General features: G+C 40.1%; 2 long non-coding RNA genes across 2 annotated transcripts; one reads left to right on the top strand and one right to left on the bottom strand.

Annotated features, from left to right (window-relative positions):
- Nucleotides 1-1,508: 1,508 nt before the first annotated feature.
- Nucleotides 1,509-4,117, bottom strand: LOC149455293 (uncharacterized). Its single transcript, XR_016314087.1, has 3 exons — nucleotides 3,914-4,117; nucleotides 3,417-3,594; nucleotides 1,509-2,483 (listed from the first exon to the last, which is right to left on the bottom strand). It is a non-coding gene; the product is annotated as an uncharacterized LOC149455293 (long non-coding RNA).
- On the top strand, nucleotides 3,411-6,886 carry LOC149455292 (uncharacterized). Its single transcript, XR_016314088.1, has 2 exons — nucleotides 3,411-3,534; nucleotides 5,615-6,886. It is a non-coding gene; the product is annotated as an uncharacterized LOC149455292 (long non-coding RNA).
- The last annotated feature ends 13,478 nt before the right edge of the window (nucleotides 6,887-20,364 follow it).

Below are 20,364 nucleotides of genomic sequence, written 5' to 3'. Positions count from 1 at the left end.
CAGTTACAGTATCTGTAGCTGACAACTTTTAATTTTTTTGGGGGGGAGACCGAAGCTCTTTTTTAAAGCAGAACCTAAGCCTCCTCTCCTTTACAGCCAAGAAAGCTACCACCTGAGCCTCTGATTTGATCTGCAGTTGCCATGTGGCTGCACATGTGATCAGCTATGACACCAGCCATTTGATAGCTTGTTTGTTTGTGAGCTAAAAAAAACATTTGTAAGACCTCATTCACACAAGTCAGTTTGACCTGTGCCTGTGCATGGCCACGTTTGCCGTTGTGGGGTTGCACAGGTGTGTGCATCCCTGCACTGGCAGTCCCATTGCTTTCTACTGGGATGCAGAGGCTGAACCTCCACAGCCGCTGCTCCCAATATGATATCCGTGTGGGTGCATGGCCCCTAAAGCACCTTGGGTGCATCCGCATGGATCTCACATTGGGAGCAGAGGCTGTGTCTGTACAGCTGCTGCATCACAACGGAAAGATATGGGACTGCCTGCACAAGGATAATGCACGCAACACCTGCGCATCTCTATGCCAATAAACAAGGCCCTGCATGATTAAATTGCCCCCTGTGGACATGACATGCTTTGAATGTAACAGTTTTGGGAAACTGTTAAACTGGTGGGATTAGTTCTCTTTAACAATTAGATCTAGGTTTGCTTTAATGCTTGCGCTGGGATGCTCACTGTTTGAAAACTGCTGATTTTTCTATTGAGCAAGCTGCTGCATATCCAGCAACCCTTGTTTTTGACAGTTCCTTTTATAAATAAAGTGTACTAAAAAAAAGATGATTTTATACTACTGATTACTCAGCAATAATTGACATTTATACATTACTTCAGTCTGTTCATTTACAACACCATCAGACATGGGACTAATTAGCTATAGTTGTTCCCTTGATCCTATGGATGATAGACAGTTGGTCTGAGCATCTCCAGCACTCCACATACCAGTGTCCATCTTGGGGTGGCCGAATGCAGTAAGCGCTGTAAGGCCAGACCACAAACATTTTATCCGCCATTGCTATTTATGAGCTATGGTCTGGCAAATAATGAAGGCTCAAAGGAGCATTGCAGGATTTGAGGACTGAGGTTCATTTTTAATGTAATTGAATAATTTACATTATTGAGCACATTTCTTCTATAGGCACAAGTGGCATTCAACTTTCAATCTTTCCCCTAATTTTGGAAAGCAAAAATAATAACACTCAGTGGGGTTAATTTGCTAAAGAGTAGAGAATCTTTATAAATAAAAGTGAATTTTCACTAGGCTTAGTATATAGGATGAAGCTGTGTTCCTCTGATTACCCAATCATATTAAATATTAAAAATGTGTTTTCTTCCTGGTACATGATTGGATCATTGAAGTGAATGCATCTTCACCCCATTTACTAAACTCAGTGAACATTCACTTAGAAAAATTAAGTCTCTACCTCTATAATAAGTTTTGAGGCATAAAATTCCTCAACACCTCCTGAAAAACACTGAAGCAAAAACCACGCAAGAATTATACCAGGATCATTTTATTGTAAAACTGAGCACACAGGATTATAGTTAAAATTCACCAATTTCAAAGACTGCTAAAATATAATAGTAATAATAATTATTATTAATAATATCATATTATTAATATCATTTCTATTATTTATTATATCATTAAGGATAGTGTTCGAACAGCAAAGAACCCCCCGGTACATATGCATATTCAGAACATTGTTCATACAGCTTGAAAATAATCAGTCAGGAAAGTGGTTAACTATCCTATTTCCCATCTCAAAGTGAAAAAAAAAAAAAATACTTGACACACAGTAAGGTTACAAAATGATACATTGTAGGATGCTACAAGCTAACCTAACAAAGTTGTTTTTCTCACAATAAACACATAATTACCAAGAACTGTGGTTATGTGTTAGTACATTTACCTTTTAAAATATATAGTAATATGATAATATAATATGAAATAATTATATATAATTTGAAGATGAAAAAAATGATATATATATATATGTGATGTGCCTATGTATATAATCTGCTTTAACCCAATTAATGTATATTAAATTATTCACACACATATATATATATATATATATATATATATATATATATATATATATATGTATAAATGTTACATTTATTTATTTATAGGAACACACAGTTGCAATGAGAAATTGGATAATTTTCTGAATGTTCAGGAGTCTTCCTGTATGCTATACTATATATATATATATATATATATATATATAAAACTCCTTTTTAATTAAGGTGATGTTATATGAAATTACAAACACACACATATATTTGTGTAATATTGCTAAGGATGGGAATACTCGTCCAGTGGGCACAGTGAGACTTGGAAGTCGATGTTGTGTGCTGCCATTGCTTGGAGTGGAGTATCTTCGTCCTCTCAGCCATCTCAGGCAGGGAAGCCAGCATGGACCCGAGCATCATCTGAAGTCTCCGTTCAGGAGGAGAGCTCAGCGGGCTGAAGGCAAACTCCTTATCATTACACAATACAAACTACATCTCCGTCTTCGTTATTCTTTTTTTTTATTATTGCTAAATATTGGAAATTCTACATACAATGGAACACATATTAAATCACAACGTCTGTGCCTAGATCAGTCAGAATAATAAAAAAATAATAATAAAAAAAATTAAATAAAAATAACTTGATATGACAGGTAGAGATTCGAACAATCACAGGTGAAGATCAATCAATAAACATTAAAAAAAACTACTGACAACAATAATATATATATATATATATATATATATATATATATATACATATATATATTTATATATGTATGTATGTTTATGCATTGCTTGCTTGTTTTTAACCAGATATGTACGTATGTATATATTTTTTAAAGTGCAAGTATGAAAGCATGACTTTACACAGCTTTTAGTTGTATAGGTAAAGGCATAAAGGCAACATGCATCTCACATGATGTGTGTGTGTATATATAGCTGTATTTATCGCAAATATGTGAATGAAGCACAGAAGCACATATACATCCATCCATCCATACATACATACATACACATATATACAAATATACAAATATATATAATGTATGTGTGTATATATATCAATAAATATATAAATTATATATATATATATATATATATATATATATTATATATATATTACCACACGTGCAAGGCACATATACATACCCCCCCCCCCCTTTTCCTCAACACACATAGACCAATTTGTAGGTATACCTGTTTGATATATATATATATATATATATATATATATATATATATATATATATATATATATCAGAGGTGTATATGGAACCGATAGCTGGATAGCTGACAGAAGCACATCATAAAGTGGTTAAGCAGCATACAGTGAGACTGATCCAGCCAACAATTAAAAGGATTGAGTGTATGCCTTGACACCAACCTCTTGTCTCTTGGTGAAGTTTAAGTATGTTGTTTCCTCGCAGGGAAATCCTTGCCATTGCAGTCACATCACAGCAGCCCAGCGTGGGACAGGATCCCTGACAGCTCGGCTCAGTTAGGTAGGTCTGCTGGTTCCTTCTCTGTATTTTCTGCCTGGGTCCTAGAAATGGTGGCTGAACCTGCAGGCGAGGGGAGAGGAAATGAACAAAGGCAATGAACAAAAGCCCCGAATGGCCCAACTTCCATTTCATGGAAGCAATTAATAAATGGCAGCTATGGAGAATATGAGCTCTTTTGTCTTGGCACAAGGTGAACTTTGCGAATAAATTGCGGCTGAGCGAACTGTGCGGCACAAAGGAGCACCTATCCTAACATTACACACAGACAAGTGCAGATAAGATGCCGATTGATTGACTGCTTTAGAATAGAAGTTGCCAAGCAGATTGGCTCAATCCTGCAGCTCTTGTGCTATCCTTAAATTTAAGATGAGCCACTTACACATCTGAAAATCTATAAAGATCTGCAATTGTGAACGTCAAAGGCGACAGGATAGTAAACCTCATTTGCTGCTAGTTTAAAGGCGGGATGTAATTGTGCTATGTACGATGATTGCATGGAGAGCGAGCTGTGCTGGGCGCTGCTATTGTCTAACATCACGAGCTCTGACTCTTAGCATCCCTAATTAGAGGAAAATTCTTCTAATGCTGCTAACATATACCGAGGCGCAGGCTCTACAGTCTATGCATATGTGAAGGGGTGGGGGGATGCTACTTCAATTTGTGATTAGGTGGCTAATCGGTGCATTCTTTGTTCCTTATTATTTTGATTGATTATGTTGTGAAATACACACACACAAAACACATACATGCACACATACAAAATCTACTGTAATATGCAGCAGTGTATTACTTATGTGAATTTACAAAATAATGGAATAATAAAGTATATCATGAGTGAATACACACACACATATATACATATATACACATACATGCACACAAATTCATATACACACCACATATATACATACATACATACACATATACACATACATGCACACACATACCAACTCTACTGTAATATGCAGTAGAGCATCACATTTACAATAGATTGGAATACTAAAATATATCATGTGTGAATATACAAAATACACACACACACACACACACATATATACATATATACACATACATGCACACAAATTCATATACACACCACATATATACATACATACATACATACATACACATATACACATACATGCACACACATACCAACTCTACTGTAATATGCAGTAGAGCATCACATTTACAATAGATTGGAATACTAAAATATATCATGTGTGAATATACAAAATACACACACACACACACACACACATATATATATATATATATATATATATATATATATATACACATACATGCACACACACACACCAACTGTAATATGTAGTAGCATATCACATGTGTGTATACACAATAGGATGGGAAACTAAAGAGGTATATAAGCATGTGTTAATATACAAACACACACACATATATACATACATACAATTATACATATATACATACATGCATACACATATACACATACATGCACACACATGACAACTCTGTAGAATACAATAGAATGGAATACTCATATGTGAGTATACAAACACACACACATGAGTAAGCCATTCAATTGTAAATACACATGTGATACACTACTGCATATTACAGTAGAATGGAATACTCATGTGTGAGTATACAAACACACACACATACATATATATATATATATATATATATATATATATATATATATATATATATATATATACACATATACATGCACACACATACCGACTCTACTGTAATCTGCAGTAGTGTATCATATATGTGTATGTACAATAGAATGGAATACTAAAGTATATAATCATGTGTTAATATATAAACACACACACTATAGTCCACTGTAATATCCAGCAGTGAAATATATATTGTAAAATACATACGTATTTACAATAGAATTGGATATTAAAGTATATATTAATGTGTTGACTAAATCACACTCACACAATTTACTCCATTTATATTATGCAATAGTGCCCTATGTATTGCAATTCATATAACAGAAGGGTGATATTATAATGTAATTGTGTAAGAATATGTATACATTCTAAATATATTATTTTGTGTATTGTTTTACACACAGGCTTGACTCCGAATCTGTGCATTTCAGCTTTCCAAAAGGCTTTTATATATTTGGTAATTAGTGGCCTGAGATTTGTTCTGCAGAGGCGTCTCCAGAGTCAGCAGCCGATCCCCTCGCCCGGCCGGCAGCGCAGGGGTTATCCAGCAGCGACTTTGTCTCTCGAAAGTTTGCGACAAATCAGCGCAGCACCGCACAGACAAAAGCTCATCAGTGCAGCCATATCAACTCTCACAATACACAGGACTACAGGACACGGCGCCCAGGAACTCGTATTAACGTATTAAATGCTGAGTTTTGTGTTTGAGGTTTTTTTTACTATTATTATTTTCTATCTGTATGTTGAAGCCCAGCCGACTGAATGTCATTAGAGTCCAAGATCGAGTCTAATGGAAATATCATCAGGAGACAATTACCCTTAGAGGCTGTTCACTTCTCCTCGCAGACACTGTCATTTGAGAAATGGGATCATTTCATTTCATATTGCAATAAATAACACCCAACCGGTTTAAATTGCCAGTTTCTTAAAAACCACCCATTGGAATAAATTGCTGCGTTTCTCCCCTCTTTTCGCAGGAATAGGATGTGATTCGAACGTGGATTTGGAGAAAATAAGTAGAAAAATCGACCACATACTACTTTTGGGCAATATGTCATGATACCGGTACCTTAATGTTATATATTTATCTAGTAATACATGGATTAGCCCCGAGCCTCCCCTATATCCCTGTGCTAGCCTCGCATTCTTCAGATGAGTTAAAGGTCTCCAACAGATCATCATCTGTCTGCCCAGAAATACCAATCTGTGATCGCCCGACCCTGCACTGTGCATCGCTGCCAAAATCTAGAAATGTGCTGATCATTTATACCTGGATTGATTGCAGCTATGTTACTTACATGGTACTTTAATATATAGATGAGACCATGGGATACCCAACCATAAGCAAGTCTAATGATGACCATACAAGGTGCAACCACTTTGATCGATTGATGCTTTGTTGAAAACGATCACACGATACCATAATTGAATGCAATTAGAGATCCTTGCAGGCAATTACAATGGTTGACATGTAAACTTGATTGGGTATTAGTATTGATGACTATTCATTTGTGTTCAATGCTTTTTTTTTTAATTCAAAGTAATTTTTGTTTGTTCATTAATAGAGGTGTGAGTGTTTTTGATTTTTATTTTACTATAAAATGAAAATTTTATTTAGTTTTGTTAAAAAAGTCTACATTGTACATGTATTTTATAAACATTTAATATGAATCATATTCATTTTTTATTTATTTTTCTAACAGGAGTACGTAAGTGAATGATAGATTTCAAGGAATGTTCAGTCAGAATCTATACTTCATCGTTATGTTGTATGATAGTTCACACAATCATATATAATCAAATATCATATATAATCAAATTATTGCAAAATATTGAAAAACTGCTCACACAATCATATTTAATCAAATTATTGCAAAATATTGAAAAACTCACACAATCATGTGTAATCAAATTATTGCAAAATATTGAAAAAATACACAATCATATGGAATCAAATGTTTGCAAAATATTGCAAATCTGCTTGATGGCTTGCTAATCTATGTATATGGACAGTATAAGGCAATCTCGGTGTACTTTATGGTGGCTAAACACACTTATTTCTTAGATGATCAATTTCATTTCCAATTGATCTGTCCTGATAGGAATAATCAGTCTATAGTTGGCAACCCATTCAAACAATATGACACGCACAGGAAAGTGGATTTTGATAGTTGGAAGATATGATTGAAAATTATCCATCACACTTCTGTTTTCAACATATAATCTTATAATCTGATCAATTAAAATACAATAAAATTCATATACAATGCATGTCAGTGCTGCCAATCAATGCAACACGATCAATAATCTTCCAACCTAGCTGACCAATTCTGTTTGATTAAATCTAATCAAAATCAAATCTAAATTTGATTCAATTGCCTATTCAATTGCCAATATGACTGATTTGATCATATCACGCATGGATTGGATGATAAAATCAAAGCATGTATGGCCACCATTATAGTAAATTGATGTATCTGACATTATCTAAATGATTGCTGAATTTACATAACATGACTGCCATTGCTTGCCTTTGTGGTGGTTAATTCAAACCTGAAAGGAACCTGTTGGTATTATCCGGCTTCTGCATCTATCTGATCTGAAGGATTTTATATATATATATATATATATATACATATATATGTATATATATCAAGTAAAGTGATTAAGGATGCTGCTTCTCTGATGTCCTACTTTCTAATATTCAATAATGCAGTTGCCTATTGGCTTTTCTGAAGGAGGCCATAAGCAGCCCAATTTTTACCAGTGAGGCTCCTGATTTGACCATTGCTTGCATTTAGAAGGCTGCTTATGACCTCCATAGGGGGCGATAACGAGCAACTGTGGTGGTAGAGATGTTTATTATCGCACCCAGAAATTTTGTTGGTAACTTCTTCTGTAAGTGAGGCTGATCCTTCTCTCTGCTTGGATGTTCCTTTGTTCTCATTGGCTCAATATCACAGTAGGCCAGAAGCTTCCACAGCTCATTCAAAGATAGGAATATATCATCCAGGCTATCATTGTTAGGATGATATCTGCTCATTATGACCTAACCACCACAACATTATAGGATCGAATGCAACTGGCTTCCTTAAAGGTGTCCATCACCCTCCTGAACCACTTTCCCTCATTGCACTCTCCTCCTCTCTTGCAATCAGACATTTATTTATTTATGATACCTTTTTTGGCCCCATACTAGCACTTCTGAAAATGATGTCCCAGTCACCCGCAGCCTCCTGGGATACTGAAGTCATGCACCCCAGGAGGCCTAGGGGTACTCTACAGTGCATGTTCTGCTATATGCCATCACAGGTCAGGCTGTATCTTCCTGGTTCCTGCAGCTGGTCCCTGATGACATACCCTGGCACAAGCATGTCTTTCAGGGGCTGGCTGTAAAAACCCGAATGAGATGGACAGACTCCTGATGTAAGTAAAAAAGATGGTGGTGCTGGACTTGGAGTGTGGCAGAAAATCAGTAGACTGCAGCAGGACAATGCTGGATTCATTGGATGTCATTAAAAGTAATGGTGGACTTCTGAGGTGCCCCAAAGAGATCACAGCATACAAAAAGTTTACAACATGGGGTAATTCACACCCCCTTTACATTTTATTATTTTATTGTTTATACCCCTCCAAAGGATAATAATACCAGATCCCAGCCGCTCTTTAGCAGATGTATTGCTACAGGGTGGCAGGGGTGCGCAAAATCATGTGTATATATACGTGATTTTGCGTTTCCGGGTAGGGGCATGCACGATCCGCGTGTGTGCCCTACCCGCGCCGCCGTTCGCGACTGTAGCTGTCAATCACTGGGTCCTGGCTGGTGATTACTCGCCAGCGCCCGAAGATTACAGAGGATCTCTGACGGGGAGGAGGGCTGCTTTGTTTACTAACAGTCCTCTTCCCTGTTGGCTTGGTCACACTGCTCTTAATGTCTGTGCACAGCACAGCCATCCAGAGCAGTGTGCTTACAGTGAAGCACCAACAACTGCCCCCCAGTAAAACACTCCCAGCACACAGTTAACCCTTGATCACCCCTCATGTTAACCCCTTTCTGCCCAGTGCCATTAGTACAGTGTCAGTGCTTTTTTTTTTAGCACTGATCACTGTATTGGTGTCACTGGGGATGTCAGTGACACCAAGTCAGTTCTCCCCAGTGTCAGAATGCCTGCCACAGTCCTGCTATAAGTAGCTGATCACTGCCATTGTTACTGAAAAAAAAACATTCCAGTATCTATACCGCCATTTGTAAACGCTATAACTTTCACGTAAACAAATTAATTTACACGTATTGGGATTTTTTTGGCCGAAACTTATGACGAAAAAAAATACTTTTTTTTTACTGGACATTTTTAATAGCAAAAAGTAAAAATATTGCTTTTTTTTCAAAATTGTCAGTCTTTTTTTTTTTATAGTGCAAAAAATAAAAATGCACAGGCGATCAAACACCACTGAAATAAATCTCAATTCGTGGGGATAAAAAGAACATAAATTTCATTTGGGTGCAGCATTGCATGACCGCACAATTGTCAGTTAAAGTACCGCAATGCGGTAATGCAAAAATGGCCTGGTCAGGAAGGGGGGTAAATCCTCAGGTGGGCAAGTGGTTAAATCACATTTAGATGTCCTTTTATCGTGCAGTGGTAAATGACCACTGCTCAGTTCTCTGGCATTCTCAGAGGAGATAATTCTCCTCTGACTGCCTTTTTATGAAGCGGTGTAGACCGCTTCTCCGAATGAAGACAGAAGTGATCTACAAACGCTTTGAACACTGGAAAACGGCTGCTGTTACTATAATCTCGCGAGATTACAGTAAGAGATCAGTCAAACACAGTTTACTAAGCAGCGGTCAATTATTGCTGCTTTGTTTGCGGTTCCCCCGATTCTCCACCTCCGGGCTGGAGAATCTGGAGGGAGAACACAAATCGCCAATGAAGAACTGACATCATACACTGGCCGTCTGTGTGCTGTCTGTGTGCTGAGATGATCAGCAGAGAACATGTTCTCTGCTGATCATCTCTGTTTCTTAAACCACAAATGATCTGAGATCAGCAATGATCCTCAGGATCGCCGCTGATCTCAGTTTCATAAAATGGACATCTTAGTTTGTAATTATCATGATGCTTTCCCCCTGTTAGTTTATTATCAAATCAGATGAATGTTTCTTGATGCGTTTAGCAGGATACTCAATCTACTTTCTCAGAAGGATAGATGAGGGAGTCCAACATTTTGAAGCTTAGTCTAAAAAGAGACAAAAGTACCAACACAAGCAAAAACATAATTTTTTAAATAATAGTAGATCACAATATACTTCATAGCAGCTGGGTAACTATATATTTTGATCTACTACAATCTAAAAAAACTATGTTTTTGCTTGTGTTGATATTATTTTTTGTCTCTTTTTAGGCTAAGCTGCACAGTGTTGGACCCACACATCTATTCTCCTGAGAAAGCAGGTCAAGCATTCTACGAAACGCATCAAGTAACATTCATCTGATTTGATGATAAACTAACAGTGGGGCAGCATCCCGATATGTACAGACCAAATGTGGAGAAATATGGTATTATTATCCTTTGGATGGGTACCAACTGTGCACATACACATTAATATAAAGCTTTTATGACTGAGCTGTTAGGTTTTCTTGCCTGCCTACTGAAATGTAAGAGAGGTGTATATCCACCCACATTTTAAACGTTTTGTATGCTCTTGATCTCTTTAGGGCATCTCAAAAGTCCACCATTACTTTTAATGAGATTCTGATATAATTTTGGGATGTGGTGCCCCCACTATCCCTGAATTCCCCAGAACCATTTTTTGCCTGGATTTTGTAAGGATTCAATGGATGGGTGAGCATGAATTTTAAGGATAGCCCAGCGAACAATATAAGAGGCGATTTACATAAAATGACCATGGAGGGTGAAATTCCTCTTTACTTTCCCTTTCCCCAGCAGCACATACTTATTTCTGCCTATCAGCTCTGCCATTGGTAGCAATGAGGAGGATACTGGTACTTCCCAGTATGAAGGAACAAGTGACTTTCTTTCCACATGTCAATGCAGGTGTTTGACGATTGGCCCAATGCTGTCAATATGGGGTTGAATAGAGTCATCAGGCCTGTGAAAGTTCCAAGATTACACAAGCTTTCTTTTTGTCCCCCTGATGGCTGAACAGATCAGTGGGGGAGTGAAGGAAAGATGAGTATGTGCTGTTGGGGAAGTTATGTAAACTTGTTGCTTTACTTTACTTATTTGATGAGATTGCCTAATATACACAAAAAGAAGAATGCATATAGCAGGGGTCAGATATGAAGTTATAAATTCCTGCTGTGCAGAAATAAGTATGAAACTGTCACCTGACATTTTTTAACCCTTAGTCCTCATGCGCACTGGATGTTTTTACAGCTGCTGTTTTTGGCTTTTGGCATTTTTTTCTACAGCCAGTAAACTCCCCAGCATGTTATCCTATGTGTCCATGCACACATAGGCTTTAATCAGCATTTTTTGGCAGGGGCGTTTTTTGGCTGGAAAAAAAACTCAGAACTAGTGGGTTTCTAGAGGAGTTTTTTAAGTTGTAAAAAAGGCTCTTGTAAAGTGTGGCAAACCAGCATTTTTGAGTGTTTTTTTGTAAAAATTTTATTATTTTATTTCCTTTAAAAAAGCTATAAAATGCTAATGTGGAAAAATGGGGCTAAATGCTAATGCAAAAAAGCAAAAAAAGTGGAAAAACTTGCGTTTTTAAAGCGACTTTATACAGCTAACGCTTTTAAGTTTTTAAAATGAGGACTAACATTACTGCAAATGTGCTAGCATTGCCTAGATTGGCTGCCAATATTGCATTGCATATAGCTAGCTTAACCCCAGTAACCTTTTTTTTTATTTGAAAAGAAACATACATGGAAATGTTCTTTCATCTAACATGCATGGATCCAAATATATATTTGGCCCAACCAAGTGACTCTTTCTTGAAAATCAATCATTGATGCGTTTTAAAGGTTTAAAGCTGAACTCTAGGAAGTAGAAAAAATCTATCCTTGCAGTGAGACCTTCCCCACATTGCAAGAGTTGAATGCTCCTTTAGTATAAGGCCGCAGGAATAAGGTGTGTAGCACCCTCTAGTGTGCTACTAGGGTAATGTAGGTAAATGTATTGTGTATGACACATGGTAACTGTGTGAGTCTGTGATTAGGCCTGGTTACTGCAGGTCAAGCTGGATGGCTTAACAGGTTGGGACTCTACCGCGTGCACTTGGTTCTGGAGAACCTTGGAAGCTTCCAGAAGCCAGTGGATGGAAGGGGTGGAGACATAATCTTCATGTTTATGGGAGTCTAACTAATCCCAGGTTTGGAAACCTTGGTAGAATGGTGAGGCAAACCCATAAATATGGGAGAGTCAGGCTGGGAGGGAGCAGTGCTGTTCTTAATCCTTTATCCTTGTCCTGGGAGAGCAGCCAGGAAGGCTGGTAGTGTCTGCAGACTGTGGAGCTGGGTGCAGTTCTATAGGGGAGAGGAGAAATCTCTGCATGTAGTTTACAACAATCTAAGCAAGCTTTCAGAGGGGATGAGAGTTCCTAACCCATAAGGGCCTGTTGTTCCTGACCCACAAAGACTTGCCACTTTCAAGGAAAAGAACAGTCCAGGATCTGTCTCTGTAAATAGGAAGGAAGTGCCTGTGCATTGATTCAGTCAAGTTGGGCATCCCATAATCCATATTGCCCTATCCAAATTATATCCCCCTAATAAAAATAACAAAAACCTAACTTGTTGACTGTTTACTAACTGTGGATACAAGTGTGGAAAATATGTGCTGCCTGGCTGTGCGAAGCTTAGAGGGATCCAAAAACATGGGGGCCCTTAAGAGGGTAATGCTACAGGTGTAATAGTTACCTTACTGTGACATGGTCCCTCAATCCATGCAAATGGTCCAGCAGTGCATCCTATCTAAGGTGCTTAAGGCCCAATCACTAGCTCACCTTCCAACATACAATGTGGGGTTAATAACCCAGCACTGTATGTGATAATCTATCCATCTACCATCCAAAGCGCACTCTCTGCTCCTCACAAGACCTCCTACTCTCCAGTTCCTTGGTCTCCTCCTCCGATGCCCATCTCCAGGACTTCTCCAGGGCTTCCCCATCCTCTGGAACTCACGACCCCAATCCATCAGACTGTCACCTATCCTCCTCACCTTTAGGCGCACCCTGAAAACCCATCTCTTCAGAGAAGCCTACCCCGCCCTCACCTAACTGCTGATCTCCTCCGCTCTCCCCACCACTCCATCCCCCACAGCTATTTCCTCCTGTACCACTCTCCCCCTCCATCCTAGATTGTAAGCTCCAAGGAGCAGGGCCCTCGAACCCCTCATGTATTTTATTGTATTGTTACTGTACTGTCTCATGTATTGTCTCCCATTGTAATGTACAGCACTGAGCAAACTGTTGGCGGTATATAAATACTGTGTAATAATAATAATAATGCCTATGGACTACCCGCAGCCCTTCCACAGACCCAAGCTTTGGGCAGAAGGAAACGGTGCTTGGGTAAGAGATAGTGTACGTATTGCACCTGATTCCTGCACCCCTAGAGTAAACATGCATTTAACTCTTGGGGGGGGGCTACTGCAAGAGTAGAGTTTATCTAATTCCCAATGATCATCTCTAAACATGACCACAGGCACACAATTCATGGCCCACACTCAGACAAGCCTATATAATATATATTGTGATATAAATCAAAGTCATCAGTAGTTAAAAATTTTCAAAATGAAAAGCCTTTGCTCTGAGTGGGTGTTTACCATTGCATGTGTGCCATTATATTCCTTAGTTGGAAAAAAACTGTTGTGTGTGCCTGAAGCAGAGCTCTGTTGTCCAATGAGAGTGATCTTATTTCTCAATGAGGCACTCTAAGGCTGAAAGTCGGAAAAGTTCAGCACTTAGTAAAAACAAAGTGGAACCCATGACATGGGTTTTCTAAGGAGAGTGCAAAGAAGAATTTATTTGCCTATAGACTCAGTTTCTTTGATTGGAACCCTATATTGCTTCCTCAGAGACATGCAGATGTGGAAGAGGAGGGAGGGATGGCTCATTCCTATAATTTAGTTGTGAGTAAAAGTCAGTTTGAGCTTTTGAGCTCTGTAAGCAACAGTGTTTTTTCGAGGTAGGGACTGAGAGAAAGGTAAACAAAGAAAATTTCAGGATCACCATATGCTGGCTGTAAATATGTGCACTTCATATTTAAAGCTCAACTCCAGGATAAGCAAATATTGTCTAAACACAAAAATCATGCGTATTCTTACTTGAATGTTGGTGAGCTTTGTGTATTTTTTTGCAGTAATCCAATCTTTGCAGGAGTTTCCTTTAATAAAGACCAGTCACTGCTGCTTTCTTATCTTGTGCAGAGTGACTGGTCTTGTCTCTGCCCCCTCCTGTAGTTTTTTGCAGGCAAGCTGTAGTGGGTGGGGCTCACTGGGTCCCTCGTATAGCTGCCTGCACAGGCTACGTACAGTATAGTGATGATATAAGTGCCTTTACACACTATTATCTAGGTTTGTAAAGACATTTGGTGAGCAAAGAGTGGATTTTTATCATGGGTGGCCGTTGAAGAATATATCTAAGTGCTGGTTCACACTGATGCGGTGCAGGATTTTGCAGCTAATTCTGCACTTTTCCTGCACCGCATTGCAATCACATTCCATTCATTCGAACCGCTGCTGGTGTAAAGTTAATGACAGCCCAAAAATGGTTCGCAGAATGCATTGCAATTGGCAGAATTGGATCACATGGGTGTGAACACCCATGCAATCTGATTCCAGTGTGAAAAAAAGGTGCATGCGCCTTTCCTGTGGGTGCGGTACAATTTAGGCCATACAAAATGAATGGCTAAAATCGCACTTCAAAGAATCGCATGTGATTTGAACAGGAATGTGGTACGATTCCTGTCTGAATCACATGCAGTTTCCCGCAACAGTTTGAACCAGCACTAAATTAAAATATTTTTGTGCCTGAAGTCCAGCTTCAACTTATTAAAACATAATATATAGTACATCTAATAACATAAATAATACATATAATAAATACAGAAAACATTTACAAAACATTTACATTGTATATACAGTATGTAGTCATCGAATCTAATAATTAGCAAGCACCACCAGTACACCAAATTGTTCAATAGGAGATTTATTTGTCACAGAAAGACACGGGACATTTTCCAGCCATCAATGGAACCCATTCTTGGGCAACAGTGACCATTCCTGTTGCCTGAGGTAGGGATCCACTGGTGGCCTAAAAAAGATGCATAGCACTTGGTTTGCTGGTCATGCTTGCTAATTATTTATTGACAACATATATAGTGATTATACAAGTGAGTAAAAGTCCACTATAATTGCAGTTATTCTTTAAAGCTGAACTCTGGGTAAATCTAAAATGTCATCTTGCAGTGCCCTCCCTAACATTGCTTGTTTGGGCTAGGTCAGCCTTTCTCAACCAGGGTGCCCAGGCACCCTGGGGTGCCTTGAGGTTTCTTCAGGGGTGCCTTGGCAAAATGTCTAAAAATTGCCCAAAACTTGTATCCAAGCCAGTGGGTGGACAGGCCTGCCTTTTAGCTAATAAATCACCTCTAATATTGGGTGTCCTACAAGTGTGGATGTTTCTGCATTATAAAAACTATTAGAATAGTTTCTCATATTTTAGAATGGGGTGCCCTTTTAAAATTTTGGACTGTCTTGAGACACTCTATTTTAGAATGGGGTGCCTCAAGACTGCCCATAATTTTAAAGGGTGCCTCGGGACTACCCATAATTTTTAAAGGGTGCCTTGACTGAAAAAAGGTTGGGAAACACTGGTCTAGGTGATTAGAACCTTATTTCTACCCCCTGCTGGTGGGCATTCTTTTCTGCTTTCGAAGGTCCCAGGATGTGAATGGGCCCTCGGAATCTTCACGTACAAAACAGGACTGCCTGTTTTTAGACAGCTTGTGAGGGAGCTGCGACCGATTAAACAGCAAAGAGGAATGGCTTCAGGGGAATTTTTGTACAGAAAGAAGGAAGCTAATGGGAGCATTACCCCTAGACAAAACAAAACAAATTCTTGCGGTGCTGAGGGGGACATTGCAAGGTGAAATTTTAGAGATACCCAGAGCTTAGCTTTAAAGCTGCTGAGCTTTCCATGTTACATTGCCTAACCTTCAATTTTGCCAGTACATACATATTTCCAGTGTTGTTTACCAAATGAATGCAAATCCCTGGTTGATTGGTTGCCACACATAACTACACTCTTTTACTTTTGCTCTGATTTTCATAAATCAGTTCTGATCTGTTACTCATCATCATTAATGTGAATGTCATATTTATCCTTTGAAGAATATTCCTCAACAAGGATGCAATCATATATCTACCTGGCTGTCTGTCTCTATGGCTGTCTAGCTATTCTTCTCAGTACACACAAATAAACAAAATTTAAAGGGATTCAAGCTTTTAAATCAGACATTCAGGCATGTCAAACTCAAAAGAAAATAAATATGGAAGATTCCTATATGGTAACTCAGCAAGAGGCCTCATTAGCCCTACTGAACCTGTCACATTGAGGGAGATTTACTAAAACTGGTGCGTTCCGAATTTGGTGCAGCTGTGCATGGTAACCAATCTGTTTCCAACTTCAGATTGTGCAATTAAAGTGGTTGTAAAGGCTCAAGGTTTCTTACCTTCATGCATTGTATGCATGAAGGTAAAAAAAACCCTCTGTGTGTAGCAGTACTCCCAGCCCCCTCAATACTTACCTGAGCCCCATCGTGATCCAGCGATGTGCACGACAGCCTCGGCTGTCCCGGGTCTCTGCCTCTTCATTGGCTGAGACAGCAAGCAGGAGCCATTGGTTCCCACTGCTGACAATCACAGCCGGTCAGCCAATGAGGAGAGAGAGGGGCGAGGCCAAGCCATGGCTCCATGTGTGAATGGACACACAGAGCAGTGGGTGCCCCCATAGCAATCTGCTTTGGGGGCACCTGACAGGAGGGAGGGGCCAGGAGAGCCTGTGGGGGACCTAAAAAGAGGAGGATGCAGGCTGCTCTGTGCAAAACCACTGTACTTAGAAGGTAAGTATAGACATGTTTTTTATTTTCCAAAAATAAAAAATTAACCTTTAGAATTAATTTAAGCTTTGACAGTAAAACCTGAAAGCTGATTGTTTTCCATGCAGAGGTGCACCAGACATTGCACTCTCCAGTTTTAGTAAATAACCTCCATTGAGGGGGATTTACTAAGCCTGGTGCACTCCAAATCTGGTGCAGCTGTGCATGGTAGCCAATAAGTTTCTGACTTCAGCTTGTGCAATTAAAGTGGTTGTAAAGGCTCAAGGTTTCTTACCTTCATGCATTGTATGCATAAAGGTAAAAATACTCTCTGTGTGCAGCAGCACCCCCAGCCCCCTCAATACTTACCTGAGCCCCATCGTGATCCAGCGATGTGCATGACAGCCTCGGCTGTCCCAGGTCACTGCCTCTTCATTGGCTGAGACAACAAGCAGGAGCCATTGGTTTCCACTGCTGTCCAACACAGCTGGTCAGCCAATGAGGAGTGAGAGGGGCGAGGCCAAGCCATGGCTCCATGTGTGAATGGATACACAGAGCAGCGGGTGCCCCCATAGCAATCTGCTTTGGGGGCACCCGACAGGAGGGAGGGGCCAGGAGAGCCTGTGGGGGACCTAAGAAGAGGAAGATGCAAGCTGCTCTGTGCAAAACCACTGTACACAGAAGGTAAGTATAGACATGTTTGTTATTTTCCAAAAATAAAAAATTAACCTTTAGAATCATTTTAAGCTTTGACAGTAAAACCTGAAAGCTGATTGTTTTCCATGCAGAGGTGCACCAGACTTTGCACTCTCCAGTTTTAGTAAATAACCTCCATTGAGGGAGATTTACTAAGACTGGTGCACTCCAAATCTGGTGCAGATGTGCATGGTAGCCAATAAGTTTCTGACTTCAGCTTGTGCAATTAGGTTTTGACAACAAAACCTGGAAGCTGATTGGTTTCTATGCAGAGCAGCACCAGATGTTGCACTCTCCAGTTTTAGTAAGTAACCCCTATTAGCTATTACATTGTTATAGCCTAGGCTCAAAGAGATTAAGACCCTGGTCGCATCAAAGCTGATTTTGAAATTGTGCGACTGTGTGAAGTCGCATAATTTCAAAATCGGGTGGCCTCCCGATTTCAGTTATGATTTTCAAGACAACTGACACAGATGTCTATGCAAATTGCAACAGAAGTGGTGCATGTACTACTTTAGAAATCGGTGTGGCTCCGACCATGTTGGAACCATACCGATACAACCGCTCTAATAGAGAACAATAGGGTGCGACTTGGCATTCGATTTGCATCGCATGCCAAGTCGCACCCGATCTGACCTGAGTGTAAAGCAGCTTCTTTCAAGGCAAGTAAGTGGCTGCACAGGTCTGCTCAGCCAGTTAACTAGCAACATTTCTGGTCAGGCTGTTGAAAAAAGGCAACAAAGGCTGTTGCCGTAGGACTAATTTGTGTCATCTCATCAGGGAAAATGAAAAAACTGCCTCTTTGGATTATTACTATACAGATGGATTGCAGATGGATGACAGAAGGATTGCCACCAGCAACCTGTAACCAATTGTAGCCATACTATATGGATAGCTAGGTGATAACCAAAAACAGTTAATGAATTACATGACAGCTGTTTAGTCCATATAGTCAATGTACCCTGTTATATTCTTTAGGGTGTGAACTAAGCTTTCTGCCTCTTAGCAGTCTCCTCTGACCAGCGGACAATCCCCTTCCATCTGTCAGTATCTCCTTCTCACCTGTCAGCACCACTTTCCTAGTTGTCAGCAATCTCTTCCCATCCTTCCACAGTCCCCTCTCACCTTTCTACAGCCTCTTTCTACTTGTCAACAATCCTCTCTCACCTGTCAACAGTCCCCTCGCACCTATCAGCAGCCTCCTCCCACCTGTCAGCAGTCTCTTCCCACCTGTCAGCAGTCTCCTCCCACCTGTCAGAAGTCTCTCACCACCTGTCATCAGTCTCTTCCCAACTATCAGTAGTCTCCACCTGTCAGCAGTCTCCTCCCACCTATCAGCAGCCTCCTCCCACCTGTCAGCAGTCTCCTCCCACCTGCCAGCAGCCTCCTCCCACCTGTCAGCAGTCTCCTCCCACCTGTCAGAAGTCTCTCACCACCTGTCAGCAGTCTCCTCCCACCTGTCATCAGTCTCCTCCCATCTGTCAGCAGTCTCTTCCCAACTATCAGTAGTCTCCTCCTGTCAGCAGTCTCCTCCCACCTGTCAGCAGTCTCCTCCCACCTATCAGCAGTCTCCTCCTATCTGTCAGCAAGCTCTTCCCACCTGTCAGCAGTCTCCTCCCACCTGTCAGCAGTCTCCTCCCATCTGTCAGCAGTCTCTTCCCACCTATTAGCAGTCTCCTCCCACCTGTCAGCAATCTCCTACCACCTGTGAGCAGTCTCTTCCCACCTGTCAGCAGTCTCCTCCCACCTGTCAGCAGTCTCCTACCATCTGTCAGCAGTCTCCTCCCACCTGTCAGCAGTCTCCTCCCACCTGTCAGAAGTCTTTCACACCTGTGAGCAGTCTTCTCCCACCTATCAGCAGTCTCCTCCCACCTGTCAGCAGTCTCCTCCCACCTTTCAGCAGTCTCCTCCTACCTGTCAGCAGTCTCTTCCCATCTGTCAGCATAGTGGAGGAGAGGATGGTCAGGCAGACAGAGGTGACAGATTGTTCCTGTGAGCCCTTCTCAGGACAGTACAGTATTTCCCAGAAAAGTGGAATCTAATTGGTTATTGTCAGTTTCTGTATATGTGCATATGGCTCCTTATAATAGTTTGTACATGTATATATAGCAGGCACAGGCTGTTTTCAGTGCAGTGGTATACCTTGCACAATCTGACCTCTGTGTACACAAAAGAAGCAGACTATGTAGCATTGGCTATGCAGGTAAACATTCCCTGCCTGGCATTATTTGGCCATTACAGATTCCGTGCTCTTCAATACTGTAGCTTTATTTTGGCTGCTCTGTGTTTCCTAGTCAGGATTTATGACAGAGGTGCTCTAATTGTGATCTCTAGCACAGACACTAATCAAGTAATTTCCCCATCCCAGCCCCATCAAATTGCTCTTTAGCTGTTGA

Source organism: Staurois parvus, unplaced genomic scaffold, assembly GCF_062004578.1.
Source record: "Staurois parvus isolate SC_StPar_1 unplaced genomic scaffold, SC_StPar_1.0 ptg000401l, whole genome shotgun sequence".
Lineage (NCBI taxonomy): Eukaryota > Metazoa > Chordata > Amphibia > Anura > Ranidae > Staurois > Staurois parvus.
This window is presented reverse-complemented; position numbering and strand designations above follow the sequence as displayed.